At 40.2% G+C, this 24,633-nt stretch overlaps 2 non-coding genes across 2 annotated transcripts; both read left to right on the top strand.

Annotated features, from left to right (window-relative positions):
- The first annotated feature begins 15,551 nt into the window (after positions 1-15,551).
- Positions 15,552-15,659, top strand: LOC148580826 (small nucleolar RNA R71). The gene has a single exon (XR_015896928.1). It is a non-coding gene; the product is annotated as a small nucleolar RNA R71 (small nucleolar RNA).
- Positions 15,660-23,200: 7,541 nt separating this feature from the next.
- Positions 23,201-23,308, top strand: LOC148580825 (small nucleolar RNA R71). The gene has a single exon (XR_015898833.1). It is a non-coding gene; the product is annotated as a small nucleolar RNA R71 (small nucleolar RNA).
- Positions 23,309-24,633: the final 1,325 nt, after the last annotated feature.

Below are 24,633 nucleotides of genomic sequence, written 5' to 3'. Positions count from 1 at the left end.
GTGCAGAAGCTTAAATCGCAAGAAATTAAATGGGAATGGGGATTAAGCATGATATAAATGAACAGAATGTAAACAGAATGGGTAAGATCAGAATAGGGGATTCATTGGGATTCAGGAGATATTGAACTCTCTGGATAAAATCATTTTCATCTCTTCCTCAATTAATGCATTCATTGACTTTGCTTGGCAATCTTAGATGATTGGATCCCAATGTCTTAGCTCACCAATCTCTCTAACCATGAATAATTGCCCAATGTCTTGATTTAATTGCTCATGGGAAGAGTTAAAGTTTGGCCACTGATTATACCATACAAATTCATAGATCAAAGTATTGGTAGGATTAAATATCACAATATCCATCCAACCCCCAATCGAATCCAATGTGAGAAAGCAATTCTAGCATGAATTCCTCGTCCCTCTCTCAAAGATAAGAGGAATTCCAATTATGGATAGCTTCTCTGTCAAGACAACTATCTAATTGAATTAAGATCAAAACTTTCTAACAAAAATCAAGAGAAAAGAAAGAAGAAGAAGAAGATGAAAACTATTATTAATCCATTGAATTACAACAGAGCTCCCTAACCCAATGAAAGGGGTTTAGTTGTTCATAGCTCTCAAAATGGAAAATGGAATTGAAAGATACATTGCAGAAGAACAAAAATTGCAGAGAAAGTAAAATTGAATTGGGCAGAGTTTCAGTATCAGTCTGCAAGCCCCCCACAACTAACTTGAACTATAAGCTATTTATTCACTTTCTTCTATTGATCTTCAGCCTCTAAATTGGACTTTTGGCCTTAATTGAAATGGGTTGAAGTTGCTCCAATGCTGTTAACGAGAGATGTGCTTTGATTTGCAGAGTTTTGATGCCCACATTTGAGCCACGTTTAAGGAAAAACGTTGAGTCAAACGTCCTTCAGGAAAAATGAATTTTGGACGTTTTGAGCAACATTTGACTCAACGTTGGAGTGATATAAGCGTGCACGTGGATGGTACAAATTACCAGTTCACGCGTCTGTGCTGCCTATGCGTGCGTGTGTTTGGGGTCAGAATGCTCATTCACGCGTACGCGTCTCCTACGCGTGCGCTTGGATGCAAAATCCCCAATTCCAATTTTGAAACATTTTCACGCACGTTGGCCTCAGCGTTGGACCAACAATTCTCCCTCCAATGTTGATTCATCCACGCGTGCGCGTCACCTACGCGTGTGCGTGGATTGCCAAATTTTACGCTCAAGCGTACGCGTAGCATACGCGTGCGCGTCGATGCGCTTTTTCAAAATCAATATTTAGAGCTCAAATCGCGGACGTTGGCCTCAATGTTGGACTGGCAACGTTTCCTCCAACGTTGGCCTATCCACGCGTGTGTGTTACCTACGCGTGCTCGTGGATTGTCAAAAATTCACAATCCACGCGTGTGCATATAGTACGTGTACGCGTCGCCATAGTTTTTCTAATTTTCCAAAATGCACTTTGTATCAAGCGTTGGAGGTAACATTGGCTCACCAACGCTCCCTCCAACGTGGGTATCAGATAATTATGCAGAAGATCCCCTGTTTCATTCCTCTCAACATTTAAGGCAACGTTGGTGGTCCAACTTTGGCCTCCAACGTTGCCTCCTCTTCATCCTTTCCATGGCCATTCTTCAACCTCCTTCCATGCATTTCTTTACCTGTCATCAATCAATGCATGCATCAAAGCCTTGCTAAAGTCATGAGAAATCTCATCATTCTTAGCACACAAGTAATTATGGCATAGTCCTCATGAAATTGCATCAAAATAACCATGGTTGAATGAATCTATGCATACATGAATTTTTAACCCAATTGCTTACTTATAGCTGAAGAAAGTGTATAAAACCTACTAAAAACAAAAGAAAAAGGCTAGTGAAACTAGCCTAAGATGCCTTGGCATCACAACACGAAACTTAAATCTTGCTTGTCCCCAAGCAAGCACTAAATTATGAGAAGAATGATTGAAATAGAAGGTAATATATGTCCATATCAGCAAGTGATTGAAATTGATTCATGGGGTTTTATGCAGAGAATGTTGCAACTCAGTTTTATTGACTCTTAGGTGAGAATTGTCCCTTTAAGCTTCAACCAGCATACTGCTATGACCTCTTATTATTCATCCTTGGTTTTGATTTCTTTGTTTTTCTTTTTTCTGTGAACTTATTTCTCACTTGTAGCTTAATGTCATGTGTTGTAGCAGCTTCTTAGCTTATTTTCATTCAACACAATTTTACCACAGACACTTGGCTCACAATTCTTCTTAAGACATTGGTGCCCAGCACCTCTTTGGGTTACTAAATGCCTTGTAACTAGGTTGCTCTTGATAATGGACTTTTGGTTGATAATCTCGGGTTAGTTAACCCAAGTTACCAAGTGTTAAAGCACTCCATAGAACCTAGTCATCCAAGCAGATCCTAGTACAGAGATACCACAAGCATATGTCTTAAGGTCCAAGCTATTGGTGTCTAGCCTTGTTCTTTGTTTCTTCCATTTTTGTTGCCACTTTTGGCTTTTCTTTTACTTTCTTTCATATTTGTTCTTTCTTTCATCCAAGGAATTTTACTTGCTAAGATTCATAGACAGCATCCTAGTTTACACTAAGGAGGGACACTCTACCTTCTATTAGTTATTAGTGGGCTAGCTACACCATCAGACATACATACCACCACTCAATCTTTATTTTATTCCTTACTAAATAGAACCAATTCACTTTTGTTCAAACCTTTCTTTTATTTAATTAAAACAAGTAGGACAAGCATACATTCAAGCAAGTGAAATTCACCCAGACACTTAGACTAAAACACTTATTTGGAATTAAAGAAATTAAACAAACAGAATTCAGACAAAGTATACTATTCAGTAGGGGTATATTCAAACTTCCAATATCAGTAATTCAAAGTACAAGCAATTAAGTGACAATACAACCTTTTGGTATCTTTTTTGTTGTTCATCACCCTTCCTAGCCTTGGTATTCTCTTTCTTCCTGGATGATGTTGCATAGCTTTCCCAAAAGTTTGATTGTCTTCCTGCAAAACTATTGGAAGTTGCTTGTTCCCTAAGCACTTGAGAAATGGTAAGTCTATATGTTTGCTTATGATTTTTAGCACTTAAGTTGGTGTGTGAACACCAAACTTAATTCCTTTATTTCTTCTAAATACAGCAAGGTGAACATGTGTGTGAAACTGCAAGTGATTTTATTAAGAAGATAAACTATGACTGAAAATAAAAAATTTGTCAAGTAGTTTCTCTGATTGCTTGGAGCTTTTAACCAGTTACGATGAAAAATGCAATGTGCTCTTTAGGGAAGTCTATGGTGAAACACCAAACCTAGAATTGAATATTTGATGACCGGAATTCACACCCCATTCAAAATTGGTGAATTAGTCCTTTTGGCAAGCGCACCAAAATTATCGTCAAGTAATAACCCACAGTGGATTGGGATTGTATCCACAGAGATTGGCAAATTCGAGTAGTTTTAATCAATTGATGAATTAGTCAAGCGGATCAATAGGATTATAGAGTGCAGAATTGTAATTGACATAAATGTAAATGACTAGAATATAAAGAAAAGTGATAAATTACAGAAATATAAATGGCAGAAAGTAAAGTGCAAAATCATAAATGACTTGAATGTAAATGGGAATGGGGAATTGCTGAATGTAAAAATAAGCTGTAAAGAAATGGATAGATAAGAATGGGGAAATTCATTGAGATTGGGAGATGTTGTCTCTTTGGATCAAGTCTAGCTTATATCCTCTTCAATCATGTAACTCATTGACCTCTTGGCAATCATGATTGATTGAGCCCCAATCCCTTGGCGACTCAATCTCTCAGATCTTGATCAATAGCCAATTCTTTGGTCTAATTGCTCATGAAGAGAGATATGCTTGGTCCCTGATTATACCACACACCATCATAGGTCCAAGTAGAGGGAGGATTATATGTCACATATCCAAACACCAAAACCCAGATTCTACTATGATGTGAGAAGGGATTTCAAGCATGGTTTCATGTTTCCTTTCCCAAGGTTCCCATGAAACCCAATTGCATTCAATCTCTTTCCCAAGATAATTGAACACTAAGCATTAAGAACGAAATTCCTTCTAGCAAATCAAAGAGAAGATGAAGAGAAGAAGGATTTCACTATCATTCATCCATCAAGTACAACAGAGCTCCCTCTCTCAATGAGAGGGAAGTTAGCTACTCATAGCTCAAAAGGTACTCAAAAGTAAAGTGTAAAAGTGGATCTAAAACTGACTGCTTAGTAAAATAAAAGAATTACAAAAGTGAAAAAGGAAAATTACATTTTGGAGGGAAAAGAAACCACTCAATAAGCATGACTTCTCAGCTGGCGTGTGCCTGGCGTGACTCTGGCGTGTCACGTGCTCTTCATTTCCAGCTTGGCGGGCCACGCCTAATCCTTCAAGTGGGACGCTCGTCCCTCTTCCAACCTTGGCATGCCACGCCTTCGAGCTCAAGTGGAACGCCATAGTAGATTTCTTGTGTTGGCGTGCCACGCCTTCGAACTCAAGTGGCACGCCCCTTGCCTTTCTCACTTCTCTTTGCCTCTGAAAACTTGTACTGGCGTGCCACGCCCAAGGTCTGGCATGCCACGCCCTTGCTTTATGCTTAGCTGGGCTTCTCTGGAAAGTTGAACTAGCGTGGCACGCCCAGGGTCTGGCATGCCACGCCCCTCTTGTGAGTAAGTGGTTGCCCTGTTTGGCGTGCCACGCCACGAACTCAAGTGGCACGCCCCAATGCTACTCTTCTGAATGACACTGGCGTGCCACGCCTGGCTACTCAAGTGGCACGCCTAAGTGAAGAATGCTGAATGGCGTGCCACGCCTTCGATACCAAGTGGCATGCCCCATGTAATTGGCCTCCTTCAGCCTCTCTGGAAACTTATACCAGCGTGCCACGCCTAAAGGCTGGCGTGCCATGCCGATGATCTTGTCTTGGTTCCAGTAGTTGGCATGCTACGCTGATGAGACGCAGAAGCTGGTGAATTAAAAATTATTAAAATGGTTACGTTGCAAGTATAGTTCTTAACTCACTGAAAATCTGCCTATCAATTTAGAAGTATGTCACAGAGAGTTTGAGTTAAAAATTACTGGGAGTTTTAAATCCCAGGTCGTCTCCCAACAAGTTGCAGAAAAGTGTGCTATCTTATTAATCTGATGTTCGAAGAAGTTGAGTTGGGTAAATTGGAATTTAAATTGAGGAAATTTAATTAATATGAATAAAAGCCTTGACTGGGAGTTGATTGGTTGGAATTTCTACTATTGATGGAGTGATTGTAAGATTAATTTATAATTAATGGTTGTTCTGTTTGGTTATCCTTCACTAAGTAAGGGAAAGTCAAACAAGCTGGAATGCCAGATCTGTTTACAAGTTGCAACCCACTTAGTTCAAAGGGATTGGCGTTGGTGACAGGATAGCAATCCAACATTTAACCCAATTATAAATTTTTCTTCAATCCTTCCAACTCAAGAGTTCCTTTTAATCAACTCCCCCTCAAGTGAGGAAACTACTCACGCATTGTAAATAAAGAATCCATAGCACATGAAAGGGAATTAAAAGAAAACATGATTATTGGAATTGAAATTGAATTAAAAAGAAATAATCCTTGCATTAAATAATCATAAAAGTATCTGAATGACAAAATTGAACAAAGCAAAGAACATGGAAGAATAAAACCAAGTTGAGAAAACGAACTAGAATGACATAGTCTTGATGAGGAAATAACCCTTCTCAATGTTCCAATGCTAAGACCAATTAAAAATTAAAATTCTAGAACCTAGAGAGAAAAACCTAAGAGAGTAAAACTAGATCTAAAACCGTCTCTGAATGAATGTGTTATTTGTTTCTGCATGTTCTCTGACTCTAGTCCGAAAATTGGGTCGAAAACTGGGTCGAAATAGGGTCCAAAATCGCCCCCAACGAATTCTGTAGATTATGCAGATTGCACATGTCATGCGATCGCATCATCCATGCGGATGCGTCATTCACGCTTTTCCTCGCCACGCGTTCGCGTCGTCTACGCTACCGCATCGCTTGGGTTTTCCAATCCGTGCGGCCGCGTGAACCATGCGGCCGCGTCACTGCAATTTGCTCTCCTTCGCACGGTCGCGTGAGCCATACGACCGCATCACTTCTCGCTGGTTATCTCCTCAAATTCTTGTGTTCCTTCCATTTTTGCTAGCTTCCTTTCCAATCTCCAACTCATTCATGCCCTATAAAGTCTGAAACACTTAACACATAGATTACGGCATCGAATGGAATAAAGGAGAATTAAAATTGAATAATTAAAGTCTCTAGGAAGCAATTTTCAAACAGGTAATAAATTCCGGTAAAGAAATCTAATATGCATGCTAATTTAATGAATAAGTGGGTAAGGATCATGATAAAACCACATAATTAAACACAATATAAACCATAAAATAGTGGTTTATCAACCTTCCCACACTTAAACATTAGCATGTCCTCATGCTTAATTGAAGGAGATAAGGAAATAAGTATGAACATGTAGAAACTCATGAAATGCAATGCAAACCTATATATATATATATATATATATATATATATATATATATGCAACTATATGATTCTTGTCCACTTGATCAAAAGTAAATAAGCTCTTCAAAATAATTACAAATCAAATTCCACTTATTTTATCATTACACAATAAAATGGATAAAAGTGCAAGAAGATAGCTCATGAAAGCAGGGAACTTGAAAATTCAAGTATTGAACCCTCACTGATAATGTATGTACGCTCTAATCTCTAGTGTATAGGGTGGTCACTCTATCCTTCTCTAATCATCCTGTCTAACTTTTGTTCTTCTCCTAACCAATCAACAACAGTTAATACACCAATGCAAACATCATGAAGTCTTTTCAAGGTTGTAATGGGGCTAAGGCATAGGTAGGGGTGTATATTTGGTCAAGTGAGCTAATAAATTGAATCTTTAATTAACCCAAGCTCCAACCTAACTTGTATACACTTAATGTAGTCTTTAAAGTTCATACCTAGCTACCCAGAGTTCCCTTTTTCAATCCCTACTCATGTATCAACTTCGTATTTTGATTCTATCATATGTGCACTGATTTTTGAATTTTGAATTTAACATTGGGGTAATTTTGTCCCCTTATTTATTGATTTTTCATATATATATATATATATTTTTTTTTTTTTTAAAAAATAAATAAAGCTTATCAATGCACATAGATTTTTCATTCTTATATTTTCACATGAGTAGGTATCCAAATTCCCCTTAAATTTTTATGACACATTCCCTTAACAACTTTTGTTCCCACAATTTCTCATACTTAACTAGCACACACAATTCTATCTTAAGCTAACCAAGTATTCAAATTGGGATATACAATTATTTTTTGGCTTAAGGTTAGTAATGTGGTAAAATATCGAACAAATGGGAATTAAAGGCTCAAAGTGGTTAACAAAGGTAATTGAAAAGGGTAGGCTTAATTTGGATGAGTGAGTTTAAACAAATAATGGCCTCAATCATGTTCAAGCATGCAAATATAATAACTATTGGACATATAAGATAAAACAAAATATAGATTACAATCATAGAGAAGTAAACACACAAGAATGAAATAATTATGGTTAAATAATGTAACCATTCATAAAGGCTCAAATCTTTCACAGGTTGTGTGTTCTTTAACTCAAATATCATGTTCCAAATACAACTCAAGCAAATTTATCATAACAATTTTTGAAAAATTAGTGAGATTTTGTTCCAAAGATAGATTTTTAAAAGAAACTTATTGTCTTTTCAATCAAGTAGAACATGCATGCAACTATCCTAACCTATGCAATTTATTCTATTCTATAAAGGAAAGAAAATCTAACTAAAATATTCTAATTATTGGTGCTGGCGAAGAGAAATTACCTCCGGAAGTCAGGTACTGATCGACCTCCCCACACTTAAGGCTTTGGACTGTCCTCAGTGCCATCTGTCAGGAACAGGGGTGGGCTGGTAGCAGTATCTCCACAGTCGGGGCCGTCATGGCTCCCTGTGCTGGTAAAGGAAGTGGAGTCCGAGGTGTCTGAGTCTCTGAAGTGTCCCTTGAGTAGCTCCTTGAGGTGTTTGAATCGGCGCTCGTTACGGCGCTCTCTCATCTTTGCTTTCTGTTCTTGTCGATCCAACCGTTCGATTATCTGCTGGAGCAATTTCTCAGTTGTAGATGCTTGTGGTGTTGAAGAAGGATTATCTTCAACTGGAGCAGTAGGAAGGCTTGTAGTGGCTGCTGAGAGTCTGAGGTATTTCCCATTAGGGACATACTGATCATCCCGTGGAAGCATGGCTTTGGTGTCCCCAGCTCTGTAAGAGACTCCGGCTGCTGAGACAAGATCTGAGACCAAGGCAGGGAAAGGTAAGTTGCTCGCAATTTGTACGCATTCCATAGCATTCCGGATATGTCTTGAGAGATTCAGAGGTTGGTTTGTAAGGATGCACCATAGTAGAACAGCCATGTCCGCAGTGAAGGAGGACTCATGAGTGCTCGGAAAGACGTAATGGGACATGATTTGCGCCCATACGCGAGCTTCCAAGGTAAGTGCTGAAGCCAAGATTCCCTTAGGGCGGGTACGGTGGTATCTGTAGATCCAACGGCTGCCAGGTAAGGCGATGACTCCGAGAACGGAGTCCCAGTCGAATTGGTATCTCTGGTGCTGAAGGGCGGCTTCTTGAAAAGCGTCCATTCCTGCTGGAATAGGGGGAAGACTCAGAGCTTGCTGAATGGCCACTTCTGTGATGGGGACTTGCTTTTGCCGGACATAAACAGACTGTAGGGTCGGCATGTAGAAGTTGGAGTAGAACTCAACTACCCAAGAAAGATTGACCTGCCTTGGCTGTCTCCGTAGGAAACCCCATTGTCTTCGCTCAATTTGCGGCTCAACAAAGGTGGCAATATTGGACGGGAGGATAAGAAGGTATTCATTGTTATAGTTCCTTTCTACCAGGATAGGGAACATCTGCTCACAGTAGCGATTGGAAAATCGCGCAGCGTCTTTTGCTGGAAAGGCTTTCTCCTTTTCGTCAACCTTTATTATCCTCTTGACTCGTTTTGTTGAGGGCTTGACTGCGGTGGAAGAAGGCTCTGCCACTAATGCTCTTTTAGTTCCTCTTCTTGCTGGTGGTTTGGAAGTTGCTTTCTCCTTTCCTTTCTTGGTGGCCATCCTGAAAGAAGGGAAGAGAAAGTAAATTAAATTCAAAGAGATATACAGCAAGGGAGGAAATGGAAAAGAGGGTGAATGATGCACAATAAAATGTAGATGACATTAACACATGCTCTCGAGTACATATGAAAAGCCATCAATGGAAAATAGCTAGTGCAGATAAAAACAAGTGAATGCAAGGTGTTTATTGGCATGCTGGCAAAGGGCATGAGTAGCATAGACCAAGCATTACTTCGTAACAAACCATCACGTTTGTATTGACAATTGAATTCAATTAATAAAATAATAAGGGAAAGTTGTGAAAAGCAAGCATTGAATAGTATAGCAATCATAGAGAAGTGCATAATGCCACATGAGCTTTTTCACAAACACATAGCATGCATGGTGAATAGGGTATAGAAAATATGAAGATGAACATGCAAGCAATCCCTTAAATAGGAGAAAAATAATTGTCAAATAATTTGCAATAATCCACAAGCATATAATGAGGGATGATGACTCAAAAGGTTTCTAACACCATGTAGAGAAAAGAAAAGAAGAAGAAGAAAAATAATAATGAAAAAATTGAAAAGAAAAAGAAAAGAAAAAGAAAATAATAATATATATACATAATATAATAAGAATGATAGAAAAGAGAAGAAGGCAGAAGAAGGTAAAACCTTGTTAATGGTGGTGAGAGAGATAGAGAGTGAAAGGTGAGATAGAAAGGGGAAGGGGGAAAGAAGAAATAAGGAGGGAAAAGAAAAATCTGGATTTGGGGGAGAGGAAGATAAGATATGTGGCAATTTTAGGTTGAGCTGTGCGGTGCATGCGACGCGGCCGCGTGGGGCACGCGTTCGCGTGGGTGTGCGTCAGGTAAGGGGACGCGATCGCATCGGTCGCGCGGTCGCGTGACTTGTGTTACGCTACTGGCGCGAGTGCAGCCTCGCTCCAGCACAACTCTCTGTTCAATTTATTGTAATTGCCAAAATTGGGTGACGCGATCGCGTGGGTCACGCGATCGCATGAGTGTGCGTTATAAAATGGGTGACGCGGTCGCGTCGGTGATGCGATCGCGTGACAAGGATTGTGCTTCCAGCACCAATCCAGCATCACTCTCGCACAGAATGTTACTGTGTACCCTTTTACGTCGAAAACTCAGAGCACGCGGCCGCGTGGGGCACGCGGTCGCGTGGGTTGATTTGTGCCATTGGCACGCCTCCAGCCATGCTCCAGCCGGACTCTCTGTTCATTTATTTTTTTCTCCACCCCCTCTGCGACGCGGATGCGTCGTTGATGCGATCGCGTCGCGAGGCGAAAAACCCCTTTTCTTTTTTTTTTCTTTTTTTTAAAGAAATATAAAGATACGTAAGTGAAAGAGCACGAAAGCACTAATAAAGAGAAGAGTTATTAAAGAAGAAAAACTATAAGTGAAGAAAAGAACGATCATACCACGGTGGGTTGTCTCCCACCAAGCACTTTACTTTAACGTCCGTAAGTTGGACGCTCCACTAGCTCAATCTGCTGCTATGTGGGGATCTTCCAAGCGGAAGATTTCCAGCTCTTTATTTTTCTGCACCTTCTCACCATGCTACAGCTTCAGGCGTTGGCCATTAACCTTAATAAGTTCAGAGCTTGAAGGATGGCTTAGGTGATAAACTCCGTACGGTTCAGCCTTCTCTACTCTGTATGGACCTTCCCATTTTGATCTCAACTTACTGGGCACGAGCCTTAGTCGAGATTTGTAAAGGAGGACAAAATCTCCAGGTTGGAACTCTTTCTTTTTGATGTTTTGATCATGCATAGCCTTCATCTTTTCCTTGTATATTCTGGAGTTCTCATAAGCTTTTAGGCGAAGGTTCTCCAGTTCCTGCAGTTGCAACTTCCTTTCAGTTCCGGCATTCTCAATTCCCATGTTGCACTCCTTAACTGCCTAGAAGGCTCTGTGTTCTATTTCAACTGGGAGATGACAAGCTTTTCCATAAACCAAGCGGAAGGGACTCATCCCAATGGGTGTCTTGTATGCTGTTCTATATGCCCACAGTGCATCTTGTAGCCTGGTGCTCCAGTCTTTTCTATGAGGCTTTACTATCTTTTGCAAGATACGCTTAATTTCTCTGTTCGACACTTCGGCTTGCCCATTAGTTTGGGGATGGTAAGCGGTTGCAACTTTATGGATTATCCCATGCTTCTTCATCAATCCTGTTAGTCTCCTATTACAAAAATGGGTGCCTTGATCGCTCACGATCGCTCGTGGTGATCCAAAGTGACATAAAATATGGTTTCTCACAAAGGAAACAACAGTGTTAGCATCATCAGTGCGGGTAGGAATTGCTTCCACCCATTTAGAAACATAATCCACAGCTAACAATATATAAAAATATCCATTAGAATTTGGAAATGGACCCATGAATTCAATGCCCCAAACATCAAAAATTTCACAGAAGAGCATATATTATTGAGGCATCTCATCCCTCCTGGATATATTACCAAATATCTGGCATGTGGGGCAAGATTTACAAAACTCAGCAGCATCTCTAAAAAGAGTAGGCCACCAGAATCCGCAGTCTAAGATCTTTTTGGTTGTTCTTTGAGGGCCGAAATGCCCTCCACTCTCAGATGAGTGACAGGCCTCTAAAATGGACTGGAATTCTGATTGAGGCACACAACGTCTAATTATCTAGTCAGCGCCACATCTCCATAAATATGGGTCATCCCATATATAATATTTAGACTCGCTTTTCAGCTTGTCTCTTTAATGTTTAGAAAAACGTGGAGGAAATGTGCGGCTAACTAAATAATTGGCAACAGGTGCATACCGAGGGGTCACCTCAGATACTGTTTCCAGGTTGTCAAAAGGAAAATTATCATCTATAGGAGTAGAATCATCTTAATATGTTCAAGGCGACTCAAGTGGTCTGCTACTAAATTCTGATTACCACTCCTATCCTTTATTTCTAAATCAAATTCTTGTAACAGCAGTATCCAACGTATAAGTCTTGGTTTGGATTCCTTTTTAGCTAATAGATACTTTAGAGCTGCATGATCCGAATACTCTACTACTCTAGTACCAAGTAAATAAGCTCAGAATTTATCCAGAGAAAAAACAATAGCAAGAAGCTCTTTCTCAGTAGTAGTATAATTGGACTGGGAAGCTAAAGTCTTAGACGCGTAGGCAATAACAAAAGGATCCTTACCTTCACGCTGAGCCAGCGCTGCTTCTACTACATGGTTGGAAGCATCGCACATGATTTCAAACGGCTGGCTCCAGTCTGGTCCTCTCACAATTGGAGCTTGAGTTAGAGCAGTCTTCAATTTATCAAATGCTTGTTTGCAATCCTCACTGAACTCGAACTCTATATCCTTCTGCAGTAATCTGGATAAGGGAAGTGCCACCTTACTAAAGTCTTTAATAAATCTCCTGTAGAAACCTGCATGGCCAAGGAATGAACAGACTTCCCTCACAGAAGAGGGGTAAGGCAAACTAGAAATAACATTTACCTTTGCTGGGTCTACAGAAATGTTATTATTAGATACCACATGTCCTAATACAATCCCTTGTTTTACCATAAGGTGGCATTTTTTGAAAATCAATACAAGGTTTGTATTAACACATCTATCTAATACTCTAGATAATCCCTCTAAGCAAAGGCTAAAAGAATCACCATAAACGCTAAAATCGTCCATAAAAACTTCCATACAGTCCTCAATAAGATCAGAGAAAAGACTCATCATGCACCTTTGGAAGGTAGCTGGTGCATTGCACAAGTCAAAGGGCATTCTCTTATAAGCATAGGTCCCAAAAGAACATGTAAAAGTAGTCTTTTCCTGATCCTCAGGAGCTATATGAATCTGGAAATAACCTGTGTAACCATCTAAAAAGCAATAATATGATTTACCTGACAGGCGATCCAGCATTTGATCAATGAATGGAAGTGGGTAGTGATCCTTACGGGTAGCTTGGTTGAGACGCCTGTAATCAATGCAGACTCTCCAAGCATTCTGAACTCTAGTTGCTATGAGCTCTCCATGCTCACTCTTCACTGTAGCGACTCCAGACTTCTTGGGCACCACTTGAACTGGGCTTACCCATTCACTGTCTGAGATGGGATATATGATACCTGCTTCTAATAGTCTGGTCACTTCCTTTTTGACAACTTCCAAGATAGTGGGATTCAATCTTCTTTGAGGTTGATGGACAGGTCTTGCTCCCTCTTCTAAAAATATTCTGTGCTCGCATACTTGAGGGTTGATTCCCACTATGTCTGCCAAACTCCACCCAATTGCCTTCTTATGCTTCCTCAGTACATCAAGTAACTACTCTTCTTGTTGAGAAGTCAGTTCCCTTGCAATAATAACCGGAAGCTTCTGCTCATCCTCAAGATAAGTATATTTGAGATGTGGAGGGAGAGGTTTCAATTCTAACTTTTGATCATGGGCGGGCTCTGGATGATCTGGGGCTTGTGAAAATGGCCAAGTGCTCCCATTGTCAGTTAAGAGGGTCCCCACACTTGGACCTTGTCCAGTGTGCCTCTCTTCAAACTCTTCCTTTTGAACTTCAGCCACACTTTCGTCTATGACATCACACTGGAAGATAAAATGATCTTCTGGGGGGGTTGTCAATGACTCCATTCAGATTGAAGATTATTGTGCGGCCATCTATTTCAAAGGAGTATGTTCCTGAAAAAGCATCCAATTTGAATTTTGATGTCTTTAGGAATGGTCTTCCAAGTAGAATTGATGATGGCTTACCTGAATCATTGTGGGGCATCTCCAAGATATAAAAATCAGTGGGAAATGTGAGCCCTTTAATGTTCACCGAAACATCTTCAGCAACTCCAGCCACTGTAATAATGCTTTTATCTGCTAACACAAAACGAGCTGCTGACCTTTTTAAGGGAGGAAGCCTCAAAACATCATATATAGACAAATGCATTATACTGACACATGCTCCTAAATCACACATGCAATCATAAATTACTACACCACCAATAGTACGACTAACTATGCAAGGACCTAGATCACTACATTTTTCAGGTAATCCTCCCACTAAAGCAGATATAGAACTACCTAAAGGAATAGTTTCTAATTCGTTAATTTTGTCTTTATGGATACATAAGTCTTTTAGAAACTTTGCATATTTAGGTACTCGCTAAATAACATCAAAAAGGGAAACAGTTACCTCAACCTTTTTGAATATCTCTACCATTTTAGGATCGGGTTCCAGCTGCTTCCTGGGCTTCCTTGCAAGTTGTGGAAATGGAATAAGAGTAGTGTTGTCTGTGGTGTCTGCGCCTTTTGGTGCTTTCTTCTGTGGTTGAGTTATCTCTTCTTCAGCTATGTCCTGTATATCCTCTTCCTCTTCAACATCTTCGATTTCTACCACCTCTTCAGCTGAGGCATATTCTGGTGAGCTTGGTTCCTCCTGATTCCTCTCCTGCAGTGTGGTTCCGGACCTCAGGGTGATAGCATTAATGCCTCCCTTTGGATTGGGTAATGGTTGAGAGGGAATTCCAGTGGTGCTTGAAGGTTGGTTACTGGAATTTTGTGCTGATCCAAGCTGTGTCATAAAGGCTTACAGAGTAGAGGTGAGACCATTCAGACTGGCGTTAATACTATTCATGACGTTACTTTCCATGGTCTATTGTCTTTTCTCAAAAGATTGTAGTAGATCTTCATTAGAAGATAAAAAAGAATGAGTAAATTGAGAGGTTTGCTGCTGATTGTTCTGTGGTCCTTGGTTTTGCCTCAGGTGAGGTGCTTTGTAAGGTTGATTTTGCTGCCTGTTGTTGTTATTATTCCACCTCTGATTTTCCTGATTATCTCTGCCTCCCCTGTTATTGTTGTCCCTCCAATTCTAGTTTGAATTGTCCTGCCATCCATGGTTATTATTTTCACCTTGATTGTACCCTTGGTTGGGGCGATCATAGAAGTTGTGAGTGGATGCCACCATGTTGTCTTCTTGTTGGAGCTACAGGCATTCATCAGTGTAATGGCTATAATCAGCACAGATTCCACAAATTCTTTGTGGGACTAGTTGTTGGTTTTGCTGTGGTGGAGGAGGTTGAGCTTGCTGAGCTTGTTGATTCAACTGCATTTGCTTCAGCAAGTTGGTCATTTCATAGATGCTTTGAGTTAGAGCAGCAGTCTCTCTGCTAGAAGATACTTCTGCAACAGCTTTTGAACGGCCTTGCTTCTGTCTGTGGTTCCTAGTAGATTCAGCTAAATCACTGATCAATTGCCAAGCTTCATCAGTGGTCTTGTACTTCTTCATAGACCCGTTGCTGGCACTTTCCAATGTGGTCTTATCTTGGGGCCTCATACCCTGTGTGATATAGCTGAGTAGCACGATCTTGTCAATCATGTGGTGGGGGCATGCTTCCAGAAGATTATTGAAGCGCTCCCAGTATTCAAAGAGAGTCTCATTGTTATCCTGAACAATTGTGGAGATATCCTTCCTCAGTTTATTAGTAACTTCAGATGGAAAGAATTTCTCCAGAAACTCCTTTCTGAGTGTATCCCAGTTGGATACATTTGCTAGAGGCTGAGTGTAGTACCACTCTCTTGCTTTTCCTTCAAGAGAAAATGGAAAAGCTTTCAGCAGAATTGAAGTTTCATCAGTGCTATCACGCCTGACAGTAGAACAGGCTACCTGGAAATCTCTCAAGTGCTTGATAGGCTCTTGAGCAGGTAGGCCATGAAACTTGGGCATCAAATTTAGCAGTACGGTCTTTATTTCAAAATCTGTAGCTACCGCTGGATGATGCGCTTGAAACGGTTGCATTGTAAAATCAGGAGCTCCTTCCTCCTGGATGGTAACTCTCCTAGCTGCCATGTTTTCTGCACGTAAAACAACTGAATCAGTAGAACGGGGGCTGGTTTCTTCCTCAGATTCACTTTCAGATCTGCCCTCAGAGCGGGCTAACCGACACTGTTCTTGCCTTATTCGTGAAATTGTCCTTTCAATTTCAGAATCGAATATTAGCAAGTGCAGATCAGGAAGTGAACGCGTCATTTGACGGAAGAAACATGCAGCTCATAATAGCAAAATAAAATAAAATGCAAATAAATAAATTCTAATTAATAAAATTAGCACTATATTGCAACTCCCCGGCAACGGCACCAAAAATTGATGAGACGCAGAAGCTGGTGAATTAAAAATTATTAAAATGGTTACGTTGCAAGTATAGTTCTTAACTCACCGAAAATCTGCCTATCAATTTAGAAGTATGTCACAGAGAGTTTGAATTAAAAATTACTGGGAGTTTTAAGTCCCAGGTCGTCTCCCAACGAGTTGCAGAAAAGTGTGCTATCTTATTAATCTGATGTTCGAAGAAGTTGAGTTGGGTAAATTGGAATTTAAATTGAGGAAATTTAATTAATATGAATAAAAGCCTTGACTGGGAGTTGATTGGTTGGAATTTCTACTATTGATGGAGTGATTGTAAGATTAATTTATAATTAATGGTTGTTCTGTTTGGTTATCCTTCACTAAGTAAGGGAAAGTCAAACAAGCTGGAATGCCAGATCTGTTCACAAGTTGCAACCCACTTAGTTCAAAGGGATTGGCGTTGGTGACAGGATAGCAATCCAACATTTAACCCAATTAAAAATTTTTCTTCAATCCTTCCAACTCAAGAGTTCCTTTTAATCAACTCCCCATCAAGTGAGGAAACTACTCATGCATTGTAAATAAAGAATTCGTAGCACATGAAAGGGAATTAAAAGAAAACATGATTATTGGAATTGAAATTGAATTAAAAAGAAATAATCCTTGCATTAAATAATCATAAAAATATCTGAATGACAAAATTGAACAACGCAAAGAACATGGAAGAATAAAACCAAGTTGAGAAAACAAACTAGAATGACGTAGTCTTGATGAGGAAATAACCCTTCTCAATGTTCCAATGCTAAGACCAATTAAAAATTAAAATTCTAGAACCTAGAGAGAAAAACCTAAGAGAGTAAAACTAGATCTAAAATCGTCTCTGAATGAATGTGTTATTTGTTTCTGCATGTTCTCTTACTCTAGTCTGCTGTTCCGGGCCAAAAACTGGGTCGAAATAGGGTCCAAAACCGCCCCCAACGAATTCTGCAGATTATGCAGATCGCACATGTCACGCGATCGCGTCATCCATGCAGACGTGTCATTCGCGATTTTCCTCGCCACGCGTTCGCGTCGTCCACGCTACCGCGTCGCTTGGGTTTTCCAATCCGCGCGGCCGCGTGAACCATGCGGCCGCGTCACTGCGATTTGCTATCCATCGCGTGGTCGCGTAAGCCATGCGACCGCGTCACTTCTCGCTGGTTATCTCCTCAAATTCTTGTGTTCCTTCCATTTTTGCTAGCTTCCTTTCCAATCTCCAACTCATTCATGCCCTATAAAGTCTAAAACACTTAACACACAGATTACGGCATCGAATGGAATAAAGGAGAATTAAAATTGAATAATTAAAGTCTCTAGGAAGCAGTTTTCAAACAGGTAATAAATTCCGGGAAGAAATCTAATATGCATGTTAATTTAATGAATAAGTGGGTAAGGATCATGATAAAACCACATAATTAAACATAATATAAACCATAAAATAGTGGTTTATCACACGCCTTCGATACCAAGTGGCACGCCCAGCCCTTGCTTTTGGTCCTCTGTGCATTGGCGTGCCACGCCTGGTTGCTCAAGTGGCACGCTCAGTCTTCAATTGCCTTCAGCCCCTTCTCTGGATTGTTGTACCAGCGTGCCATGCCATGCTGCTCAAGTGGCACGCCAATGGGTTTGTGAATTCTTCAAGCTTGGCGTGCCACACTTGGGTTCTCAAGTGGCACGGCTAAGTGACTTCTTGGGGCTGGCGTGCTACGCCTTCAACACCAAGTGGCACGCCATAGTGAAGGTTCTTCTTGGAATGGTGAGTTGGCGTGCCACGCCCCTTTGCTCAAGTGGCACGGCCATAGTAGTTGATGAGTTAGGCGTGCCACGCCCAGGTTGGCGTGCCATGCCCTTTTTGTGTCCTCCATTGTAGCTCTCTGGAATTTTGTATCAGCGTGCCACACTCATTCTCTGGCGTGCCACCCCCATATGCATGCTTTGAATCTCTTCTCTGGACTTTAGTACTGGTGTGCCACTCCCAGCTCCTGGCATGCCACGCCAGTGCGTTTTTGTGGCGTTTGCTTCAAGTGTCATGCCAGTTTCACACGCCCAGCTTCTTGTTTGTCTTCTACCCCATTTTTGATGCTTTTCTCACCTGAAATTCATCACAACTCATCTCAAAGTAGTATACCATAATATTCATCAAATAATGCATGAATTGTACTGATCAAATGAGATTTATGCTCTTTTATGGTCTTCTTTATGCAAGAAAGAAGGGTAGATGATGCATGTCATCAATATTCATCTCTGAATTTCTTTGGTGTGCAACACCAAACTTAGCTCTTTGCAATGTAGAGAAGTTTTCTTGACTCTTTTATTGACTAGCTATGAACAGAAAATTACCTTTGGTTGGGTTGCCTCCTAACAAGCGTTCTTTTAACGTCACTAGCTTGACGGTTAGCTCTCTTAGTTGAGTCTGTGTTTCATCTTGGGCCTTTCCTTCATATCACCCAGATAGTTCTTGAGCCTTTGAACATTTACAATGAAGGTTTCCTGTGATTTCTCTTCCATAATTTCTATATGTCCATAAGGAAAAACCTTGGCGACAAGAAAAGGTCCTGACCACCTTGACTTTAGCTTCCCAGGAGATAACTTTAGCTTGGAATTGTAGAGGAGCACTCTCTGTCCTTCTTCAAAGCTTCTTGGTGCCAACTTGAGGTCATGTCTTTCCTTTACCTTTTCCTTGTAAATTTTGGCATTTTCATAGGCTTGGGATCTGAATTCTTCCAATTCTTGCAGTTGCAAAACCCTCATTTCACCAGCAGCATCGTTATCAAAGATTAGCAGCTTGAGGGCCCAGAATGCTTTGTGTTCAAGCTCCAATGGTAGATGACAAGCCTTCCCATACACCAATTGAGATGGTGACATCCCTATTGGTGTTTTGAAGGCTGTTCTACATGCCCAAAGAGCATCATCCAACTTCTTTGACCAATCTTTTCTCGAAGCTCCCATCGTCTTTTCTTATATTCTTTTTAGCTCTTTGTTGGATATCTCTGTCTGCCCATTTGTTTGGGGATGGTAGGGTGTGGCAACTTTTGTGCTTTACTCTATACCTCAGGAGGAGACTTTCCAATGGTCTGTTGCAAAAATGGCTTCCTCCATTACTGATAAGAGCTCTAGGCACCCCAAATCGGCTAAAGATGTTCTTTCTGAGAAAGTTCATCACCACCTTAATATCATTTGTTGGAGTTGCAATGGCTTCTACCCATTTTGATACATAATCTACTGTCACCAAGATATATTTATCTGAGTATGAGGTTGGGAATGGTCCTATGAAATCAATCCCTCATACATCAAATAATTCAAGTTCTAAGATGAATTGTTGTGGCATTTCATTTCTTTTGGGTAGGTTCCCTGCTCTTTGGCATTCATTGCAGTGCTGTACCATTTCTTTCGCATCTTTGAAAATTGTGGGCCAAAAGAATCCACATTGTAGTACCTTGGCTGCAGTCCTTTCTACTCCAAAATGTCCCCCATAGCAAGAACCATGACAATTCCATAAAACTTTCCTTCCTTCTTCCTCTGAGATGCATCTTCTAAGTATTCCATCTGAACATTTCTTGAAAAGGTATAGTTCATCCCAAATAAAGTACTTGGCATCATTAGTAAGCTTCCTCTTCTGATGTTTGTTGAATTCTAGAGGCACCTCCCCAGTGGCTTTAAAGCTTGCAATTTCTGCAAACCATGGTGCCTTGTGAACCAACATTAGTTGCTCATCAAGGAATCATTCATTTATATTCAAGTTGTGTGTGCTTCCTTCTTCACAGGGAATCCTTGACAAGTGATCTGCCACCTTGTTCTCCACTCTTTTCTTCTCTTTAATCTCAATGTTAAACTCCTGCAGCAACAAAATCCATCTTATCAGCCTTGGTTTTGATTCTTGCTTGGCAAGTAAATATTTCAATGCTGCATGATCAATAAAAACAATCACTTTAGATCCAATGAGATATGATCTAAACTTATTAAATGCAAACACTATTGCCAGTAGTTCCTTTTCAGTAGTTGTGTAATTTCTTTGGGTTTCATTTAGGACTTTGCTGGCATAGTATATAACATGCACTAAGTCGTCTTTCCTCTGTCCTAAGACTGCCCCAATAGCAACATCTGATGCATCACACATCAATTCAAAGGGCAAATCCCAGTTAGATGGGGCAATGATAGGTGTTGAGGAAAGCTTTTTCTTCAGAGTTTCAAAAGTTAGCATGCAATTCTGATCAAATACAAAAGGTGTATCACAGATAAGTAAGTTACTCAAAGGCTTGGCTATTTTTGAAAAATCTCTGATAAACCTTCTGTAAAATCCAACATGTCCTAAGAAACTCCTAATTGCCTTGACATTACTAGGTGGAGGTAATTTCTCAATTAATTCCACCTTAGCTTTGTCTACCTCAATGCCTTGGTTAGATACCTTATGACCAAGAACTATTCCTTCTGTCACCATAAAATGGTATTTTTCCCAATTCAAAAACAGATTGCTCTCTTGACATCTTTTCAATACAAAGGCGAGGTGATTTAGGCAATTAGGGAAGGAATCCCCAAATATTGAAAAGTCGTCCATAAAGACTTCAATGAATTTTTTAATCATGTCTGAAAAGATAGATAACATGCAACATTGGAAAGTTGCAGGCGCATTGGACATCCCAAATGGCATACGCCTGTAAGCAAAGACTCCATATAAACAATTGAATGATGTTTTCTCCTGGTCTCTTGGATCAACCACTATTTGATTGTATCCTGAATAGCCATCCAAGAAGCAATAATATGCATGTTCTGCGAGCCTTTCTAGCATCTGGTCCATGAAAGAGAGTGGGAAGTGATCTTTTCTTGTAGCTTCATTAAGCTTTCTATAATCAATGCACATCCTCCATCCTATGACAGTTCTTCTTGGGATGAGTTCATTCTTTTCATTGGGCACCACAGTGATGCCTCCCTTCTTAGGAACCACTTGGACAGGGCTCACCCATGAGCTATCTGAAATTGGGTAGATTACCCCTGCCTGCCAAAGCTTCATAACCTCCTTTTACACTACTTATTTCATGACTGGATTCAATCTTCTTCGTGCTTGAATGGAGGGCTTAGCATCTTCTTCCAACAGGATCTTGTGCATGCATATGGATGAGATTATCCCTTTCAAATCAGCAAGGGTCCATCCAATGGCATCTTGATGCTTTTACAGCACCTTAATTAACTCACTTTCCTGTTCTTGACTGAGAGCAGAGTTGATGATTATTGGATAACTTTCATCACTTTCCAAGCATGCATACCTGGGAGTGGGAGGTAGTGCCTTCAATTCAAGCTTGGGTGCTCTTTTCTCTTCCTTATTTTCCTCTGGTGCACTTGGGATAGATGCCTCAGTTGATTGGATTTCTACAGCTTCCATGTTTAATGTGGAATCCTCTTTTGTCACCTCTTCACATTCTTCTTCAAAAGTTTCTTGTACCACAATTTCTACTGCATCCAACCTCATACACTCTCCTAGTGACTCCTGTGGGTAACTCATGGCCTTAAATACATTAAACATCGTTTTCTCATCATATAGCCTGAGGGTAAGCTTACCCTTTTGTACATCAATGATGGCTCCAGCAGTAGCTAAAAATGGCCTTCCCAAAATTTTTGAAGCCTTAGCTTCTTCCTCCATTTCAACACTACAAAGTCAGTTGGAAGATAAAGTCTCCCACCTTTACTAACAAATCCTCTACTACTCTATGAGGGAATTTCAATGATCGGTCTGCCAATTGGAGAGCCATTCTTGTTGGTTTGGCTTCCTCAATCTTCATTCATTTCATCATTGCTACAGACATCAAATTTATGCTGGCTTAGAAATCACATAAGGCTTTCTCCATAGTGATTTCTCCTATGATGCAAGGAATTTGGAAGCTCCCTGGGTCCTTCAATTTTTGGGGCAGTTTGTGTTGGATGATAGCACTACATTCTTCAGTCAACACCACAGTTTCATCATTCCTCTAGCTTCTCTTCTTGGTCATTAATTCCTTCAGAAACTTAGCATAGAGTGGCATCTGCTCTAGTGCTTCAGCAAAGGAAATGTTGATCTGAAGTTTCTTGAAAATCTCCAAGAATCTGAAGAATTGGCTGTCCTTAAACAAGTATCCAATTTGTGATTTAAGTTTCTAAATGGTAGCATCTTGATTTTGCATATTGGATCTCACTTCCACCTTGAAAATTTTCATGTCTTGAGACTCCTTGCAAAGGTTGGTGAGCATAGTTTCAATCTTGGATAGCTTATCTTCAGATGGTGGATGGGGAATTGAGTGTTGAGGCTAATTGGCTTGGGCTTGATATGGTGGCTGAAAAGAATTATTGTAAGGGTGTTAATATGATCTTGGATTGGATTGTTGGTAGGTGTACTGGTTGGGATTATGAGGTTTCTGATCTTGGCCTTGGTTTTGTTGGTTTCCCCACCCAAAGTTTGGGTGGTTCCTCCAACCAGGGTTATATGTTTTAGAATATGGATCATGAGCTTGCCTAGATGAATTTATAAGGTAATTGGCTTCCTCCCAGTTAACTCCTTCATCTATGTCCAACTCTTCTTGAGGTGATGGTTGAGTATGGATGGCTGCAGCCTGATTTTTCTCTATTTGCTTGGTCAAATCAGCTAGTTGCTTAGTGATCATCTTATTCTGGGCCAGGATTGCATCCATATGGTTTAATTCCATGACTCCCCTGTAGTTGCTTCTGTCTGAGGCATAAAAATACTCATTGTCAGCCACTGTCTCTATGACATCAATCGCTTCTTCAATGGTCTTTTTCTTGTTAAGGGAGCCTCCAGATGAGTGGTCTACAGCCTTCTTTGATTCATAGGAAAGCCCTTCATAAAAGATATGCAATTGCACCCACTCATTAAACATATCAGGGGGACATTTCCTTGTCAAAACTTTGAATCTCTCCCAGGCTTCATATAAGATTTCACCATCCTGCTGTCTGAATGTCTGCACCTCAGTTCTCAGTCTATTCACTCTTTGAGGAAGGTAGAACCTTGCTAAGAATCTATTCACCACATCCTTCCAGGTTGTCAAGCTTTCTTTGGGAAATGATTCTAGTCATTTGGATGCTTTGTCCCTCAAAGAAAATGGAAATAGTAGCAATCTATATGTGTCTTTTTAGGAATGTAGTGAGATGCTGATTAGGGTCTTCTTGGGCACTTCCTTTGAAAGAACAATTGTTTTGCACGAGAGTGATGAGCTGAGGCTTCAATTCAAAATTATTAGCACGGATGGTTGGCTTTTGAATGCTGCTCCCACAATTCCCTGGGTTTGGATTGATGTAAGAGCCTAGAACTCTCCTCTCTTGTCCAGCAGGGTTGGCTGCACCTCCTGTGGCATGATTGTTCACCTCTCCTTCATGATGGTTTTCCATATCATCCTCCATTTTTATATCGAAGTCTTCCTCCTATTCCTCTGCACCAATAGCCCTCTTTCCTCTTGCTTTCCTCCTTAATCGAAGGAAGGTTCTTTCTGGTTCACTGTCAAAAGAGGTTGAAACCCCTCTTCTACCTGTCATACAAGTACCAAAACAAGTAGCAACCAGCAAGTGAAGATTTCACAGTTAATGGAAAACTGTGGTTAGAGCAATTGATGCAATTAATCAAATAGTTAATGAGTCAGTAGATTAGTTTTGCTAGAAAGTAAGGAAATAAAGAGAAACAAATAAAATTGCAGAAAGTAAATGAAACAGCAGAAATTGAAATTCAATTAACAAAATAAAAGAAAAATTCTCAATCTAGTTATCCTCCAATTTAGTAATTCTCAATACAAAATCAATCGCTGGCAACGGCGCCATAAACTTGATGTCGTGAAAACTGTCTCTCAACAATTTTCTACCGGCGAGTGCACCGGATTGTCGTCAAGTAAAAACTCACTATAGAGTGAGGTCGAATCCCACAGAGATTGGTTGGTTGATCAACATTAATTGGAGAATTATTCTAGTTGAACTAAATCTGAATTAAAATTTGAATCGCAGGATATAAATTGGCGGGAAACTTAAATTGGAAGAAATTAAAGGAACAGAAATTAAATTGCAGACTAATAAGGGCAGGAACTTAAATTGCAAGTAATTAAAGTGCAGAAGCTTAAATCGCAAAAAATTAAATGAGAATGGGGATTATGCATGATATAAAAGAATAGAATGTAAACAGAATGGGTAAGATCAGAATAGGGGATTCATTGGGTTTCAGGAGATATTGAACTCTCCGGATCAAACCATTTTTATCTCTTCCTCAATCAATGCATTCATTAACTTTGCTTGGAAATCTTAGATGATTGGATCCCAATGTCTT

Source organism: Arachis ipaensis, chromosome B10, assembly GCF_059453495.1.
Source record: "Arachis ipaensis isolate K30076 ecotype BB chromosome B10, ASM5945349v1, whole genome shotgun sequence".
Lineage (NCBI taxonomy): Eukaryota > Viridiplantae > Streptophyta > Magnoliopsida > Fabales > Fabaceae > Arachis > Arachis ipaensis.
The sequence above is the reverse complement of the archived record's forward strand: the minus strand, read 5'-3'. Positions and strand labels throughout refer to the sequence as shown.